This window comes from Elaeis guineensis, chromosome 5, assembly GCF_000442705.2.
Source record: "Elaeis guineensis isolate ETL-2024a chromosome 5, EG11, whole genome shotgun sequence".
Taxonomy (NCBI): Eukaryota; Viridiplantae; Streptophyta; class Magnoliopsida; order Arecales; family Arecaceae; genus Elaeis; species Elaeis guineensis.
The window spans coordinates 68,338,370-68,357,973 of record NC_025997.2 but is presented as its reverse complement, the minus strand read 5'-3'; the positions used below and the strand labels follow the sequence as shown (position 1 = coordinate 68,357,973).

General features: G+C 37.3%; 1 protein-coding gene and 1 pseudogene across 1 annotated transcript in view; both read left to right on the top strand.

Annotated features, from left to right (window-relative positions):
- Positions 1-19,604, top strand: part of LOC105035759 (chloroplastic lipocalin) — a 41,375-nt gene that overhangs the window by 9,614 nt on the left and 12,157 nt on the right. The gene's annotated exons all lie outside the window — the stretch shown is intronic.
- The window catches only part of LOC140858159 (uncharacterized), a 31,426-nt pseudogene continuing 11,824 nt past the window's right edge, over positions 3-19,604 (top strand).

Genomic DNA, 19,604 nt, shown 5'->3' with positions numbered 1-19,604 from the left:
AGACATGATATATTATACTCTATGTTACATTGGCTCAGGTTTGTCTAAGCACCAGATCCTTTCAATATTTTTAAAAAATATCTTCTTATGGAGTACTGTTCAAATGTCATAGCAATGTTTATTTTCAAGTGTTGGGTGCATATGCTGTGGGCTAAATCGCAGGGTCATATGCTCTTTATATGTTGGATTTTTTTTTTTGAGTGCACATATGAAAACAAAATGGTTATGTTTAATTCTCTATGTGATGGTCACCGTTAACATGTGACAGATAAACATAGTTAAATGTTTTAGTCTCTATTTGGCACTTCAATAGGATCAATATCACAGTTAATATAAGATACGCAAGATTGAAAAACAAAGAGAAATCTTAAATAAATATATGTACCTTATGATCTGATTAGACTTGTATAACCATTGGTATGCTACAAGTGCACTAATGATCATTAATTTGAGATATGTATATGCAGCTTCTATGATTTTTCTATTTATGTGATTTGATAAACCGACTGCTAATGGGCTCCCAAAGTTGCTGGCTTCTCTTTCTTTGTTCTTCTTTAAGTACCTATGAACAAAAGCAAATTCATTTGGGATGAACGCCTATGATTAGAAGCTTCTCCTTCATTTCTCTGACTCCTAAAATAGGATTTCTTAGAAACCTGATGTGCTTGTTTCTCTCCTTTATTTTACTGATCATTAGAAAGTAAATTCTTATTAAGTTCCTTCCTGTGCATGGCATCTTCTCTAAAGCCTTCTTTAAGCTTCCTTTCCTAGTTTGGACTCCTTATTCTAGCCAAGTCCTTAATATTTGCCTTCTGTGACAACACAAGAGAGTGCCCCTGGGAGGTCAATAATTGGTAATAATGTGGGGGCCCGTGAAAGTGGCTGGCTATTCTTTTCTCATGGATTTTCTTTTTCCCTTAAAGAAGGAAATTTTAAGGTGGCTGGTTAAGAAGTCTTTATGACATAATCTTCTAATGAAAACATTTTAAGGCTTCCCCACTTAATCTTGAATATCCATCTTGTACTCCATAAATGAAGAGGCTTTGGTTTTTTGAATGAAACATCAATTAGTCAACTGAAATTTCATTGATTGCTTTGGTTAATGTTGATCTCTTTGATTGGTGCTTCCTTATAGATAGATTGTTTTGTTGGAATCCAAAAACTTGGATGATCTATGTAATTTTAGATGGCACATGTCCTTCCCCTGGTGAGATGCTGGATTTCCATCAAACACCAATGTTCTAAGTTAGGTCATATGCTAAGATGCTTGTTGCTCTCTGAGTTAGGCCAGGGATCCTTATTTTTTTTCCTTGCATGGAAGATCACTAAGCCACTAGGTCTCTAGCATTGAGAATAAGGTTTGATATTTCGGTTGGTGTGGATCATACCCATCATTTGTACCATATTGACTAAGCTACATTCAAGCTGCTTGAACTAACCTAGGATTGAGTAGTTAAAGGTAGACTGAGGTCAATTGTTTGCAAACTGATCTTAACCAGGCATGGAATTGAGCAATACCACTTGGTACTGTTGGGATGTCTAAAATAGCTCATATGTTGCAACTTTCACCACAATTTGAAGGTGGTAATGGAGTTTGGAGAAGGAGACTGCATAGTGAGACTCGCATAGAGTCAAAAGCTTTGTTTTCGATTTCTAGGGGTACAAAAATATTCTGGCCAGGGAAATCTTCTCCCTCCCTTTTTACATTATTTTTTTCAAAAAACTAAGAGTGGTTTTGCTTTTTATTGAAAAAATCCTGGGAGGATTTTGTCAAATGAGGATGACCGTTGTTTAATCATTATGTAAACATGGGACCAAAATCAATGTTTTCTGTCGCTTTGAGTTGAATTCCAAAATCTAACACCCAAACATTATGTAAATCTGAAATAATTGAAAAAACTAAAAGGATCATAACAAGGTGTACCATCCATGCTTAGGCATACCATTTGATGCCCTTTTTAGAATGATCTTCTATATGGCATAATGCACCCATTGATTGGGAATGCCCTAGACCTTGATATTTTAAACCTTGATCAGGATTGAGTTATATAATCTGATTTAGTTGGATAAGTCCTAGCTAATAGTTTGGACTTGTACCCAAAATTATATCATGTATAAAACATGAGCAGATTTATTCTCCAATCACTTTGCTTTTGGTGCCCGTGTCTGTAACTTGTGGATTTCCAATTCAACATAAAATGAAGAATTCATATTGTTGCCGCTATAATCCGGGTCACGGTTGGAGAGACAAGAGCAGTGGCACGTCCTCTCGGAAGAGAAACCTGCAAGCTAGTCCTGATTGGAGTTGGTTTCGGCGGAGATCCTCTGACGCTTAAGTCAGATAACAGTGGAAACATATGAGGAGTGTAGAGAGATGTTCACACGTACCTTCGGGAGGTCCCTTGGAGGTCCTTTTGTAGATAAAGGTTGAAAAATCATTTTAGAAAGTTACGTGGCCGATTTAGGTGTGATGTGGCGATGTTTTCTGTCAGAATTTATGAGGTAGTTATTGCATCTATCTTTTTTGTTTCGGAGCCGGTTAAATATCGTAGGTAGTGGTTTTGAATTTTCAAATTAGGACACCATTGGGATCGGTGATGCGCTTCTGTCGTGAGAGCGATCAAAAAAATTAACCGACTACTGCTCCATAGAACAGGGTGAGTCGGATCGAATCTTCAGGGATCTAAGGCAGTTGATTAGAAAGAAAAAAAAGTTGTTTGATTAATTCAAACTTTTTAAAGCAGTAGAATTCTGGAAAGCAGGAGAATAATAAATGCAACTTTAATAAACTATCAAATTATCAAGAAGAGAAATTTATCTCAGGTTCAGTTTCGTCTTTCAGTATTTAAGTCAATATTTGATTCATACAATCTTTCCATTGTCAACATGCAATCTTATGAGATGTCTGTTTCCTTGATCCAATTCTAATATAACCTATTCTATCGAGTATGAACTATATCTATCATGATCATGGTCCATCCCATGATATAGATTATTTAGATGGTGCAATCAAAGAACATAAACATAAATTTAATAAATTTTACAATTACTCTAACTTGAGCACAGATCGTATCTTTCCACAATCACGATCTGTCTCTTTAGTTATAAATTGCAGGAAAACGAACATCAATGCATAATAAGAGAAGCATGTAGACAATAAATAAGCAAACTTTATTGCTCAATAAAAAAATAAAACAAGATCCAGAATACAAACTCTCATACTGAAGACTTTTCTTACTTCTCAAAGATTAGAGACCTTTAGCCTAGCATGGTTTCGATCATTCTCACTGTTGGCATCAGGACCTCTTCCTACAGCACTTAAATCTTCCTCCAAATCCCTCTTTCAAACTCTTAAATAAAAAGCTAAAAAAGAAATAAAAAATAATAATTTCAGCATTTGCCTCTCCGTTCCCCTCCTATTGCTGCACTCATGCGTCAAAGGCCCTGGTTCTCCCTTTCAAGGCTTTTAAAATACAATTCATCAGGTCCCATAAGCCACACACCATGCAGCACCCTTTGAATGCTTTAAATGCACGATGGGTCCCACCTTTTTAATGCTAAAAAAAAATCTTCTTTCAAAGATAACTTTCTTTTTTGTGTTATTGCCATGTGCATCCTCAACCCATTTTCACTCTTGACTTGACGTGAAACTCGGATTCGGACTTAAGCCTTCAAGCCGTATCCTTCATAAATAGTGGATTTTGTCTTCCCAACCAATGATACCTGAAAATTAATAAAAAAAGTATCAAATTCAAATAAAATAAATTAATTAACTCAAGTATTGGTACTTCTAATGTAAATTTAGCATATCTATCAATCAGCGGTGATGGGATCGGACCAATTCCACCCATAGGAGCTTCGACGTGGTCTGAAGGTGACGTATACTGAAGGGGGAAGATGTCTAGAACTGATTGGGTTCAATGAAATAAGATCGGTGGTGGATGAAGCAAGTTCTCGATTGGAGTCAGGGATCAGCTGATTCAGATGTTTGGCTGTTTACAGGTGTTGGATGGATGTCGGATGTCGATTGTTAAGAAGACTGAGACAGGCATGAAGTCTAAGTCAAGATAAGGCCGGTGTTGGATTAAGGCCGAAGTTAGGGTTGGTCGATATTCAATGTTTAGTTTAAGTGAGTGCTAGAAGTCGGGGATCGTCAGGGGCCGAAGCTAGAATCAAGTTACATCATTTGCCCCTCTGTCAGTTCATGTCTTCGGCCCGAGGGATAAATATTCCCCCCCAACACATGCCCCCTACTCCCGAGTTCGGTTCGAACAAAGGGAGACTCAAGTTCTAATTCACCGAAGACATGCTGCCTTCATCGAAATGGTCTTCATTGAAATGGTACCCGTGATTCTTGGGTGGATATAGTAGTCACATCAGTCTGTAATCATGACCAAGGAGCAGCTGGCGAGATTCGAAAGATGGCACGCCTCATTTCCCGCACAAATCATTAATGGGCGGATTGACGCTTCTCTATTGCCGATGAGGTCATGCCACTTGTCGATTATCGGACGGCTGGATGGGATTCGATCCCTAGACAGTTCCAATTTCTGTACCTATAAAAAAGAGGTGGTGTCCTTTGCCTTTTTCACACATTTCTAGACTCTTCTTCTCTTCCAGTTCTTTTCTCTGTTTCAAGGGCTTTTTGATCGCTGGCAACTTTCTTTTGGATTGTCGCCCTTATCCCTTGCGGAATCGCCATCTTCTTCTCCTAGATTGCATCACTGCAGGTTAGTCTCTTTCTTTCTCCCATTTTTTTTCCAATTCTTTAGTTCAATCATCTTCTTTTGTCCTCTGTGCTTCTAATGGCGGGTTCTGAGAGCCATAATGGGGACTAGTCATCTGAATCATCTTCCTCTTCAGGAGAAGCCCCTGTCGGTGCGGGCGAAGGGCATGATGTTGCACCTTCCTTTGTATCGGACATGATTAGGTCTAGATTAAGCGTAGAGGATTTGAATCTTGTCCGCATCCGATATAGAATCCTAACCATCTTTGAATTAGAATCTCCTGGACCAAGTGGTAGGGTTGACAGTCCTTCTGGTAGGATAAGTTTATATTAAGAAGCTTTCGAAGTCGGACTTAGACTTCCTATTCATCCTCTTGCTGTCGAACTCTTTCACTTTTTTGATTTTTTTCTTTGCTCTGTCATCCCTAACTCCTTCCATTTCATTATTGGCTTTTTTATTCTTTGTTCTAAAGTTGGAGTTTAGCCTTTTCTCTCTTTTCCAATTCTTCTACACTGTGAAAAGACGTACTGGCGATTGGTGGTATCTCTCCTCCAAAGGGATCTCTGCTTTGATAAGGGGGCTTCTTCTTCGGTGCACGGTTGGAAGGATTGGTTCTTTTTTATTTCTGATCCTTCGATTGAAGAGTGGAGAACTCCATACTGGAGTCGACCTAGGGATTCTGCCTTTCGGATCTCGAAGCTTGGAGATGAAGATCTAAAGTGCTCCACAACCTTAAGGGGATACAGAATTCTCTTGTTACATGAGTTGTTATCGAAGCAAGCTCTCTTCAATACTGGTATCAGTCCGGCCGACCCTAGAGGTGAGGGATTTTCCATTCCTCCTGATGTTCATTTTTTTGCTTTTACAAATGCTGACTTCTCTATCATAGAAATGAAGTCTGAAGAAGTAAAGAGGTTGTTGAGAGGTTTGTCGAAAAGGAAGGCACCTTCTTCACCCATCGATGCTAAAAAAAACCCAAGACCTCAAGCGAAAGTGGCAAAGGAGTGGTTTCTCCGACTTCAACCTAAGAGGGGGCTATTTGGGTTTCTCCGCTCCAGACTCAGCCTCCGAAATCAGTTGTCCTCCCTGCCCCTCACACTAGTTCGGTCCAGACGGAGTCGGATTCGATCGAGGGGTCGATGGATCCAGAACAGGATTCGAGTTTGTCGAAAGCTAGGGGTGCTTTTGATAGTTGGAAGACTGCTCATGGCACCTTCCGAAATATGCTTTTCAATGCTGGTCTGGAGGAGGCTGAGTGGGAGCACTGCGTGAAGCAGTAAAAACGAATGATCTCCACCTTAGTGAAGGTAAGTTTGCCCTTACTCCTTTCTTTTTTCCTCTTCTCTCTTTTCTCCCTTTTTTTTTACTTTTTGCTCTGCGAGTGTAGGCAAGGCATTATACTGCTGCCCTTATCAATAGGATAAGTGAATGCTGAGAAGGAATTGGCTGAAGCGTGCAAAAAGCGTGATTTGGTCGAAACTTCTCAGGCCGAAACGAAGTGAGGATGGAGGCTACGGAAGCCGAGATTGCTTGCCTGAAGAAAGTTGAGGTCAAATGGGCTTCGGAGAAGGAAGAGACTGGAGGCACAGGCCAAAGCCATTGATGTTGAAAGGAAGGCCAAGGATCAGGCCGTTGAAGCTGGATGTGCAATTGTGTTAGCCTTTCGTGCGTATGTCGAGTTTTCGGAGGAAAAATGTCTTCAGCCAAGATGTTTTCAACACTGGCATGGATATTTGTCAAAAAAAGTGACGGCGCGCTATCTGTATATGGTCTGGAGCTTCCTGTATCATTTAGAAGAGGTGGAAGAAGGAATTGAAGATGTTGCAGAAGAAGCTTCGGTTGCTAAGGTGATCGAAGAGAACTCCGAAGCTATTCCACCTTCAGAGATCGTGCCTGATCCATTCCTGCTGAAGTTGCATCAATCTCGTAGCGGCAGGTGGAGCCGGCTATGGTCACCTCAAGCTCGCCGACCGATCCTCACATTGAGGTCGGGAATAACTAAACCCATGTATCTTTTCTTTTTCTATTTTAGTCAATGTAAGGGAGGACTTTAAAATCAATAAAAAGATAATTTTTACCCATATTCTTTGGTTCATATTTGTTTGCGATGCTTTTTCTCTAGCGCCAATCCGTTGCCGCTGTAATCCGAATCACGGTCGGGGAGGCTGGAGTGGTAGTGCGTCCTCCCGAAAGAGAAACCTGCAAGCAAGATCTGGTCGGAGTTGGCTTTGGTGGGGATCTTCTGACGCTCAAGTTTGATAACAGTAGAAACAGATGAGGAGTGTAGAGAGATGTTCGCATATACCCTTGGGGGGTCCCTTGGAGGTCCTTTTGTAGATAAAAGTTGAAAAACTATTTTAGAAAGTTACATGGCCGGTTCAATCGCGACGTGACAAGGTTTTCAGCTGGGATTTATGAGGTGGTTATTATACCTATTTTTTTTGTTTCGGAGCTTGTTAAATATTACAGGCGGCGCTTTTGAATTTTGAAATTAAGACACTGTTGGCATCGGCGCTGATTCCACCCGTAGGAGCTTCGGCATGGTCTGAAGGAAACGTATACTGAAGGGGGAAGATGTATGGAATGATTGGGTTCAGTGAAATAACATCGGTGGAGGATGAAGCAAGTTTTCAACTGGAGTCGGGGATCAGCTGATTCAGAGGTTTGGCTATCTACAGGTATTGGATGGATGTTGGATGTCGACTGTTAAGAAGACTGAGCCAGGCATGAAGTTTGAGTCAAGATAAGGCCGTCGGATTAAGGCGGAAGTTAAGGTCAGCTGATACTGAGTGTTTAGTTTAAGTGAGAGTGCTAGAAGTCGGGGATCGTCAGGGGCCGAAGCTAGAATCAAGTTACATCATCTGCCCCTTCGCTAGTTCGTGTCTTCGGCCTGAGGGATAAATATCCCCCCAACACATTTTCGTCTTCGGCCTAAGGGATAAATATCCCCCCCAACACATTTTTCTCATTGCATCATGAATTTTGTATATAGCCATTCTTTCGGGCACATTTGTTGTTTTCCCCAAGCTGTAACATGCGAATTGAGCATGTTTGTTGTTTTCCCCAAGCATTTTAATTCTAGTTCGAGAAGTTTAGTTAGGGAGCGGTAGTAGTGAGGTTATGATAGGTGGTTGGGTAGGTGCCTAGGTGGTCCTATATTGGCACTTGGGCCTTTTTTATAGCATAGATGCCTACTTATGACATTATCAATCACTATCTAGTAAATTAGGGTATATTTAGTTAGCCTTTGAGAATATTTATTAAAGTACTTTAAAGATTAGATTTGTAGATCATTGTCATCCATATTAATGGACTTCCCGCATCCAACTAATGATAACAGTTGCTTCAAGAATTGATTTTGATGATCACAAACCATTTGAGGAGACTATTAATGAGTTTTCTATGTTTGGAGATTATTTTTATGATGTTTTGGCAGTTTAAGAGATTGGATTTGAAAAGCTTCATTAAATATGCCAAAAATTGAAGTTTCAGCAAGTTGGTGAAGTTTTGAAGGCTTTTTGAGAGTGTCCAAACTGATTTGAATTCATTTGAGAGCGTTTGGATGAGTTCTGGTAAGTTTCAAACTTTAAATGCATGAAGAACTAGGTTAGAACAAGATGGGACGATCGACCTGGGTCATCTCCTTCTATTAGGCAGTCGGCACGCAGCATTTTGGGTCATGACACGCTGTGGGACGATCCACCTGGGATGCCTCATGTAATTGGGACGTCCCATGGGATGCCCTAATGTCAGTGGGACGCCCCATGGGATGCCTCATTTCTGCGAGCATGCGTAACGGCTAGTTTTTAGCCCATTTTTAATGCATTTAATGTGCATTAAACATACTCCAACGGCTCAAAACCAACTCTAAGACATTCTCAAGGGTGAATGGCAATTATAAATGCTCTATTCAAGTGGAAAATCATAAGATTTTTGCAAGTTCAAAGATTAAATCCAAGAAAAGTCATTTTCAGCCTTAAGAGAGAGATTGAAGCATTTAAGCACCTCACCAACCATTTCCAGTAGCAATCAAGTGTGGAATTTATTGAGAGTGTACAGTAAAGGCTTCCATCCCTTAAGTATTGTATTTCTATTGCTTTTATTGTGTGTATTTAGGAGTTTGTGTGTTGAAATTTGTATACTTTATTTTTTTCAAATAATTTTTGGGTGTTTGAGTTTTGGGGGGTTCCAAAACTCATTTGGATTGATCCGAATCCTGAATCGGAGTGTTGAGAGTTGGCTTGTACCCAAAAAATAAGTGTTCTTACTTGGAAGGCAAGGATCGGAGGTGTCCGACGTGGTGTAATCCATTGTTATCCATTTAGTGGATTGAATTCTCAAGTAGGGATTCGGAGAGTGGATGTAGGTGCAAGGTTGACACCGAACCACTATAAATCATTTATGTTTGTTGTGCTTGCCTCTCTTTTCTTATTTTTTGTGCTCATTACTTGCTTCTTATTTATGTTTGATTTTGTTTCTATTGCAAGTTGATACACTTCACTCTTCACTTTAGCACATTGCTTAAGTAGTTTAATTTTTAAAATTTCAAAAAGATCTAATTCACCCCTCCTCTTGGGCTTCATATTTGGACAACAAGTGGTATCTGAGTCCGGTGCTCTAGTTCTTGCTTGATTTAACTATCAAGAGCTAAAGATCCATGGCAGTCCAATTTGGCACATCCTTATTCAAGGGGCAATCTACAAACCAACCTCCACTTTTCAACGGGTCCAACTACACCTATTGGAAAGCTCGGGTGAGAATTTTTATTCAAGCACTTGACTATGACATGTGGAGTGTCATAGTAAATGGATCACATACACCCATCAAATTGATTGATGGCATGTCTATCTCCAAGCCGGAAGGTGAATGGGATGATTTTGATAAGAAAATAGCTCAGCTTAATGCTAAAGCCATTAATATTTTATATTATGCTTTGGATGCTAATAAATTTAATCGCATTTCTACATGCATGTTTGCTAAAGAAATTTGGGATAGGCTAGAAGTTACACACGAAGGCACAATCCAAGTAAAAGAATCTAAAATCAGTATGCTTGTACACAACTATGAACTGTTTAAAATGGAATCTAAAGAATCAATAACTCAAATATTCACTCGGTTCATTGACATCATAAATGGCTTAAAAAGTCTTGGCAAATGTTACTCTAACAGTGATTTTGTGAGAAAAGTGCTCAGGTCATTACCAAGATCATGGAAAGCGAAAGTCACTATAATCCAAGAGGTCAAGAACTTGAATGTTCTACCATTGGAGGAACTGCTTGGATCCCTCATGACTCATAAACTGACCATGAAGCAGCACACTGAGGAGAAAATCAGAAGAAAGAGGACCATAGCCCTCAAGTCAACAGCTCAAGAAGAAGATGACTTAGAAAAATCAGACAATAGCGAAGAAGATGAGGACTTGATCACTAGAAAATTCAGACGGTTCATGAGAAGAAAAAGACAAGGGACCAAGAGAAGGCCACCAGCTAAGGCGAGCCAAGTAAAGAGAAAGAAAAAGAGCAGCCCATAATTTACTATGAGTGCAAGAAGTCTGATCACTTCAAATTAGAATGCCCTCAGCTCAAGAAAGACCAAAAGAAATTCAAGAAGAAGAAGACTATGATGGCTACATGGAGTAACAGTGACGACTCTACCACTGATGAAGAAATCCAGGAAGAAGCCAACTTGTGCCTTATGGCACACGAAAATGAGGTATCATCTGAAACTCAATTTGAATTTACTTATGATGAATTATTAGAAATTTTTCATGAACTCTTAAATGACCTAAAAGAATTAAAAATTAAAAATAAAAATCTAAAATCAAAAATCATGAATTAAGAAAAAAGAAGATATTGATAAGAAAAATGAAGAATTAGATCTAAAGAATCAATTACTAATAAAAGAAAAAGATGAACTCTCTAGTCAAAATGAAACTCTTATAAAAAAAAATCAAAAACTAAAGGAAGAGATATCGAAGTTAAAACCTATAGTTGACAAATTTACTTTAAGTTCAAACAAACTTCAGATGATTATTGACAGTCAAAAGGCTGTATATGATAAAGCAGGACTTGGCTACAACACTAAGAAAGCAAAAGTCCTTCAAAAATATTTTTGTCAATGAATCCACAAGAAATTTGCCAAATGTTACTTATTTTAGATGTGGTATAGTAGGGCATAAAGCATATACATGTTCATCAAACAAATTTAATGGTAGAAAAGTTAAGAAAATATGTATTCCAAAAGAAATCATTATGACTAACCCCAAAGGATCCAAGTTAGTTTGGGTACCTAAGGTTAAATTTGATCTTATGTGTATAGGTGTGTTTTGCATCCCAAGCAACAAAAAGAAAGTGATATCTTGATAGTGAATGCTCAAGACACATGATAGGTGATGAATCATAATTCATCATATTGAAAGCCAAGAATGGAGGGATGGTCACCTTTGGAGATAATGGCAAAGAAAAAATCATCGGTATCGGTAATATTGATATTACTCCCTCCACTTGCATTGAAAATATTTTACTTGTAGATGATCTTAAACATAATCTGTTAAGTATTAGTCAATTGTGTGATAAAAGTTATAAAGTAGTTTTTGAATCATCTATGTACATTGTAACTAGTCCCACTGATGCTAGCACTAGATTTATTGGACATAGGCTTTACATGATTGATTTGGATAATATCTCTTTACAAAGCATGCAATGTCTTATGGCCATGAATGTTAAAATCAATGAGATTAGTTGGCTTTAGCACTGTAGGCTTGCACATATTAGTATGCACACACTTTCTAAAATCATTAAAAAAAATTTGATTTTTGGTTTGTCAAAAATTAGTTTTGATAAAGATAAAATATGTGATGCATGTCAATTAGGTAAACAAACAAGAGTTTTCTTTAAATCTAAAAGCATTGTTTCAACTTCTAAATCTCTAGAACTCTTGCATATAGATTTATTTGGTCCTACAAGGACAATTAGTTTAGGAGGAAAAAGATATGGTTTTGTAATCATTGATAATTTTTCACGTTTTACTTGGGTTTTATTTTTAGCTTCTATGGATGAAGCATTTTCTGCATTCTCTAAGTTTTACCGAAAAATTTCAAATGAAAAAAGTTTACCAATTATTTCTATTCGAAATGATCATGGAACTGAATTTGAAAATAAAGACTTTGAAAAATTTTGTGATGAAAAAGGCATAGATCATAATTTTTTAGCACCTAAAATACCACAACAAAATGGAGTAGTTGAAAGAAAAAATAGAATACTAGAAGAAATGGCACGTACCATGTTATGTGAAAGCAAGCTCCCAAAGTATTTTTGGACGGAAGCAATTAACACAGCATATTATATTTTAAATCGTGCCTTAATAAGATCAATTTTAAAGAAAATACCTTATGAACTATGGAAGGGTAGAAAATCTAATATAAATTATTTTCATGTTTTTGGTTGCTGGTGTTTTGTTTTGAATAATGGCAAAGATAGCTTAGGTAAATTGGATGCTAAATCTGATGAAGCTCTCTTTCTTGGCTACTCCACTTCTAGTAAAGCTTTTAGAGTATTTAATAAAAAATCACTAGTAGTGGAGAGTCAATCTACTAGAGTTAATTCATGTTGTTTTTGATAAAACTAATGACCTTCCATCAAGAAAGAGAGAGGGTGCTGATGATACAAGTATCATAGAAGATGGAATGAAGGAGCTCACCCTAAATGACTCGGATCAACAAAATAAGGATCAGATGGATGAAAAACATGATGAAAAACATGAAAATATCAATGATCAGAACATTCAAGAGCAACCTCAAGACACAGGAATCTTCCAAGGAAATGGAGGTATGTCCACAATCATCTTAAAAATTAATAATTGGTAATCCAGCATAAGGTGTAAGAACTAGATCTTGATTTAAAGATGTTTGTAATTATGTAGCTTTTATTTTTCACTTAGAATTTAAAACAATAGATGAAGCTGAAAAAGATAATAACTGGATAATTGTCATGCAAGAAGAATTAAATCAATTTGAAAGAAAAATGTATGGACACTAGTTGCAAGACCTAAAAATCACCTAATAATAAGAATCAAATGGGTATATAGACACAAATTAGATGAAGATGAAAATGTTATAAAAAATAAAGCAAGATTAGTTGCTCAAGGATATAATCAACAAGAAAGAATTGATTTTGATGAAACTTTTTACTCATGTTGCTAGACTAGAAGCAATAGGAATGCTATTTGCTTTTGTTTGCTTTATGAATTTTAATTTGTTTCAAATGGATGTTAAGAGTGCTTTTCTAAATGGTTATATTGCTGAAGAAGTTTATGTTGAACAAACTCCTAGTTTGGAAAATCATAAATTTTCTGATCATGTATTTAAATTAAACAAAGCATTATATAGATTAAAATAAACTCTTAGAGCTTGGTATGAAAGATTAAGTTTTTATTAGAAAATGATTTTTCAAGAGGAAAAGTTGACACCACTCTTTTTATAAAAAGAAAAAATAAAAAATTCTAGTCATACAAATATATGTTGATGACATTATATTTAGGTCTATTAATGAAAATTTGTGCCAAGAATTTGCCAAGCTTATGTAGGGGGAGTTCGAGATGAGCATGATGGGAGAACTCACATTCTTTCTCGGACTCCAGATCAAACAAATGAAGGGATCTCTATCACCCAAAGTAAGTACACAAGAGAGCTATTAAAGAAATTTAGAATGGAGAGCTCAAAAATTATAAGTACCCCTATGATCCCTTCTTGTAAATTAGAAAAGGATGAGCATGGTAAAAGTGTTGATACAAAACTTTATAGAGGCATGATAGGAACTTTATTATATCTGACTATAAGTAGATCTGATATAATGTTCAATATATGTATGTATGTATGCTAGATATCAATCAAACTCTAAAGAATCACACTTAAATGCTGTTAAAAGAATTTTTAGATACTTAAAAGGAACACAAAACCTAGATCTTTGGTTTTCAAAACAATCATCTATGGACTTAATAGGTTTTTTAGATGCTGACTTTGCTGGATGTAAACTTGATAGAAAAAGTACTAGTGGAATTTGCCAATTTCTAGAAGTAAATTTAATCTCCTGGTTTAGCAAGAAGTAAAATTCAGTGGCCTTGTCTACGGCCGATGCCGAATACATTGCAGTTGAAAGTTGCTGTACTCAAATCTTGTGGATTAAGCAACAGCTCATGGATTTTGGCATTGAACTTAAAAACATTCTCATAAAATGTGATAACATTAGTGCCATCAATTTAATCAAAAATTCAATTCCACATTTTAGGTCAAAACATATTGAAATTAGACATCATTTTATAAGAGAACATGTTCAAAATAATGATATAATGCTTGAATACATAAATATCGAAAATCAATTAGCTGACATTTTCACTAAAGTCCTTAATGAAAATAAATTTTGTGAAATTAAGAGAGAATTGGGCATCTTAGATCCTTCTATTTGAATTTTTATCATAATTTCGCTCTCAAAATTCTTCTAAAAATTTTTAATTTCATTATCCTAATTTTGGGAGCCATCTATCATTTTTTGAGGATTTTTTAAGTCATTTAAAAATTCTTCAATACTATTCAGATACCTTTTTGGATTTTTATCTGTTGAAATTTTCTGTCAAAAATCATATCAAAATTTACATAAACCCTTCATGACCTTCTTAACTCGATGTAACTATTTTTCGATTTTTTCTCTTGATTTTTTTCTCTATTTAAATCATTTTCCCTATCGCCTGAAAGAGCCCTAAATGGGGCGTCCCATGGGACATCCCATTCATGCAGGTAGGTCATTTATAAGTGAGCCCACCCGATCATTTTTCAATAAAACAGGGAGTTAGGATGCCTCAAATCCCAAGCCTTCTCCTCTCCCTCTCGTCCCAATCAAGAATCCACATCCTTGCTCTCTCAAAAATCTCAAAATCCTTTCAAACCAAAACTCATTCTTCCCAAATCCATCTTTCTCACGGGTCATTCTCAGTTTTTCCCAAATCTTCAAGCCCTAGCCATCAAATCCGTGAGAAATCACTCAAAAACCCTCCTCTTTGATTTCGGTTCAATCCAACCCTTCTCCACTCTCTAAACTACCTTTCATCATCTTTTTGCATCATGACCCCCAAGATGAGGATGCCACAAAGGAGAAAGTCTGTGAGATCCAAGGTTGAGGAGAGAAGGAAGAAGATTGCTCAAGAGCCGCCTCATGCTTCACCTCTTGTGATACCAAGTAAGATCTCCTTGTCTGCTAGAAAAGTTGCATTGGGTAGGAATGTAGATTTCAAGTTTTTAAGGCAAGATGGATTTTCTATTGGGGAGAAGATGATTAGGCAAGGTTGGAAATTCTTTTTGAGCTTGTCCGAACTAGTTTACATAGATTTGGTGAAGGAATTTTATTCCAATCTGTTTTTCTCTGAGGGAGTCTTAAAATCTACTGTTAAGGGTGTTCAGATCATTTTAAATGCTCCAAGACTAGGTAGATTGCTTCAAATGCCCTGTGAAGGTAGTTGTTTGGATGAACTGCCTAAGAAAGAAGTTGGACTTAGGATCATACTTGAGAAGGATGATGTGGAAGGTTTTCTAAAAGTTGAAGCTAAGGATCTGAGTGTGGAGATGAGACTGCTTCACCATATGGTTTCCAGAATTTTCTTCCCTAAAGGGAGAAGATATGATCTGATGATGGGGAGAGACATATGTCTCATGCACCATGTTGTTTTAAAGTCTCCCCTGAACCTTTCATTTTTGATGATTGATGCTATGAGGGAAGCTTTGAACTGGTCCAAGGCTCCTTTGCCCTATGGTATGGCCCTCACAGTTATCTTTAGAGAGGATGGAGTCAATTTTGATGGAGAGGCTGTTTGTAGATTGTCATACATTGACACTTACAACCACCACTCTCTTAGGAGGATGGGATTTGTGAGTGGATGGCCGGTGGGCCAAAAGTCGTGCTGCAGAGGAGGATAATAATGAGGATTAGGAGCATGTTGAGGGGGAAGGTCCTTCTTCTCCTGTGCCTAGGCCAAGCCCAGCAGATCACCATATTTCGGAGCCTAAGACAGGACCCTCGGTCAGAGTACCTCCATCTAGTCATACCATGCCTACTTTCAGTTTGGGGGATGTCGACATGGGACAGCTTGCTGAGAGGGTAGCAGATATCTTATCAGTCCAACAGCAGCAGTTCCAGGATCAGGTTATGCAGCAGCTCCACCAGTTTCAGCTGTATCAGGAGCAGATCCTTCAGTAGCTACAGCAGCAGCAGCCACAGCAATATCAGCCAGCTTCTTCCACTGCCTTTTCCACTCCATCTTTGGATTCATCTATCGTCCCACACATTTTTTCGTTGATAGAGCTATTATCGGACTTGAGTATCAGATTGTAGGGTGTGGAGAGCTCACTTTGGAGATTCAGTGGCAGGATCTTTGACTTGGAGAGAGAGATCAGACAGGTAGTGGATTCCCTCTCTTCTGGCGTGGGTACATCGACCTCATCTACTTCTCAGGTGGATGACTTGGCTCGAGAGATAGAGAGACTTCACTCCCAGCTTCGTTCTTCTCTTGAACTGATACGAGCAGATATCCGAGATTCCAGGGATTTTGTTTCTTCTGATCTGGATGGGCTCCGACTCTCTGTGAGGGGGGTCTCGTCCCAGCTTGATGCTATTAGGACTCAGCTTCTATCTAGGTTCTCTGCATCTAGTGAGCCAGTCTTTGTTCAGCCCATTTCTTTTCGTCTTCCTGCATCCTCTTCTCGGACCAGACCCTTCGATCGCAGACGAGGCTGATCATGTCTTCACCTATCTGGATCTTGTGCTCGATGCCCTGTCTCCCTGACTTTATTTTGTATGAGATTACTTAGTTATATTTTATAGATTGGATGTATGAGAGCTTTATGCTCTTTATGACTCTTATAATCTCTATTTTGGTACATATGAATGAGGTTGTTTCCTTTCTACTCATGTCGTTTTGGATGAATGTTTATTATCATATCCCTTTGGTTGTATGAATGTTTATTATTATGTCTCTTTAGATGAATGAATGCTTTAGTATCATTTGTTGTTGCATGGATGAATATGGTATCATGCTCTATTTTCTTGATATTTGACTTAACACCATGAACATCCTACTTTTCTAGTTTATTCTTTTTGATAATGTCAAAAAGAGAGAGAAATAATGGAACATAAAAAAAAAATATATATAATAATGATAAAGGGGGAAAATAAAGGTAAATAAAAAATAATGCATTTGAGGGAGAAATAATGATAAAGTGTGAAAATGGTGTAGTTCTTAAAATCTTTTGAAAATCTTGTGCTCTTTTTAAGCTTTTTAACAATTTTTACTCTGATACAATATTTTATACTAAATGATAAAAGTTCTGATATTGTTTCATCCATTTTTTAAAAAAAAAATAGCTTTGAAATTGATTCATAATTTTTTTAAAAAAAAACTCTGATACATCTATTTTTACATTCATTTTGATACTATTTGAAAAATTACTTTGATCAACCTATTTATCTTAAATACTCTACTAATCTTACTTTTGCATTTATACCAAATTGACTCGATACATTCATTTTTGATTCTTGCTCTAATTGTCTCACTCTTACTTTAACATCAAGACAAGAAAAAGAAAAGAGCTATATCTTTTCATATCTATTGCTCTGATACTAGAATCAAAGTATTTTTTTGATATATACACTCTTTATATAAGAAAGGGAGAGATTTGTTTTCAAATAATCAAAATAATCTAATCCATACAAGAAAGAAGAGGATTTTGATTGAATATAAGGACAATCTTTAAAAATTCTCTAATTTATTCATAAATTGTTTGAGCTAAATGAGTTAATTCATTAAAGTTTGTATATCATAACCCTCTATGATTGAACTCTTGGCATAGTTCTTCTAGTGCTTCACAAATCCAAATTACTTGAGCTTTAAAGATATTTTTTATGAACGCTCAAATATTTTGTCATCATAAAAAAGAGGAGATTGTTGCTCGAAGAATTGATTTTGATGATCATAAACTATTTGAAGGGACTACTAATGAGTTTTCTATGTTTGAAAGTTATTTTTATAATATTTCAGGCAGTTTAAGAGATTGGGTTTAAAAAGCTTCATCAAATATATCAAAAGTTGAAGTTTTAGCAAGTTGGTGAAGTTTTGAAGGTTTTTTGAGAGTATCCAAACTGATTTGAATTCATTTGAGAGCGTTTGGATGAGTTCTGGTAAGTTTCTAACCTTAAATGCATGAAAAACTGGATTAGAACATGATGGGACGATCCACCTGGGTCATTCCCTTCTGTTAGGCAATCGGCATGCAGCATTTTGGGTCATGGCATGCTGTGGGACGCCCCATTTGGGATGCCTCATGTAATTGGGACATCCCATGGGATGCCCCCCTGAGACCTGAGACCAAAACAAAAAGCAGGACTTTCTGTCTGGCCAATTGGGACGCCCCAAGGGATGCCCCAATGCCAGTAGGACGCCCCATTTCTGCGAGCATGCATAACGGCTAGTTTTCAGCTCGTTTTTGATGTATTTAATGCGCATTAAACGTACTCTAACGGCTCAAAATCAACTTTAAGATATTCTCAAGAGTGAATGGCAACTATAAATGCTCTATTCAAGTGGAAAATCATAAGGTTTTTGCAAGCTCAAAGATTAAATCTGAGAAAAGCCATTTTCAGCCTTAAGAGAGAGATTGAAGCATTTAAGCACCTTACCAACCACTTTCCAGTAGCAATCAAGTGTGGAATTCATTGAGAGTGTACATCAAAGACTTCCACCCTTTAAGTATTGTATTTCTATTGCTTTTATTGTGTGTATTTAAGAGGTTTGTGTGCTGAAATTTGTATATTCTGTTTTTCTCAAATAATTTTGGGTGTTTGAGTTTTGGGGGTTCCAAAATTCGTTTGGGTTGATTCGAACCCTGAATCGGAGTGTTGAGGGTTGGCTTGTACCCGAGAAATAAGTGTTCTTGCTTGGAAGGCAAGGGTCGGAGTTGTCCGACGCAGTGTAATCCATTGTTATCCATTTAGTGGATTGAATTTCTAAGTAGAAACTTGGGGAGTGGATGTAGGTGCAAGGTTAGCACCGAACCACTATAAATCTTTTGTGTTTGATGTGCTTGCCTCTCTTTTCTTGTTCTTTGTGCTCATTACTTGCTTACTTCTTGTTTGTGTTTGATTTTGTTTCTATTGCAAGTTGATACACTTTACTCTTTATCTTGGCACATTGCTTAAGTAGTTCAATCTTTAAAATTTCAAAAAGATCCAATTCACCTCCCTCTTGGGCTCCATATCTGGGCAACAATAACCCTTCCTCAGCTTCCTCCTCTAGCTATTTGGCAATTATATCATGGTCTCTTAACATATTGTTGATGCTCGATCATATTATGAGTAGCTTGGCTTGTTAATAACCTACCATTTATAGCTATGATGTTTTTAAAGTGCTCTCTATGAATCAAATACATGTGTTTGAGATAGTTTGGTCATACAACAAGGCTATGTTGTTGATTTATTAATTGCTAGTGTTTTTTTGAGTGCAGTAATCTGCTTGGCCGCCTAGGCATTCCATCTAGGAATTTTAGGGGATCATCTTCTAGGGCTGCATAGGCACTTTGATGACTTGTGTAGTGGTTGGTTTTGGCGATAGCGTTGATGAGTGTGCTTTGTTCATCCATGAGTAAAACATGGATTTAATTGCCCAACTATATATAGACATGGTTATTTCTAGGGATAGCGTCAAGCAAACAATCAATGAGTAGAAGGGTTTTGGAAGCAAACTTGAGTACTTGGGATTCAAAAATCCCTTGGAGGACCAAGAATTAGAGCATGAGTTATTAAGTGAAAAGATGGTCAAATTTGTGCACTACCTTTGTAA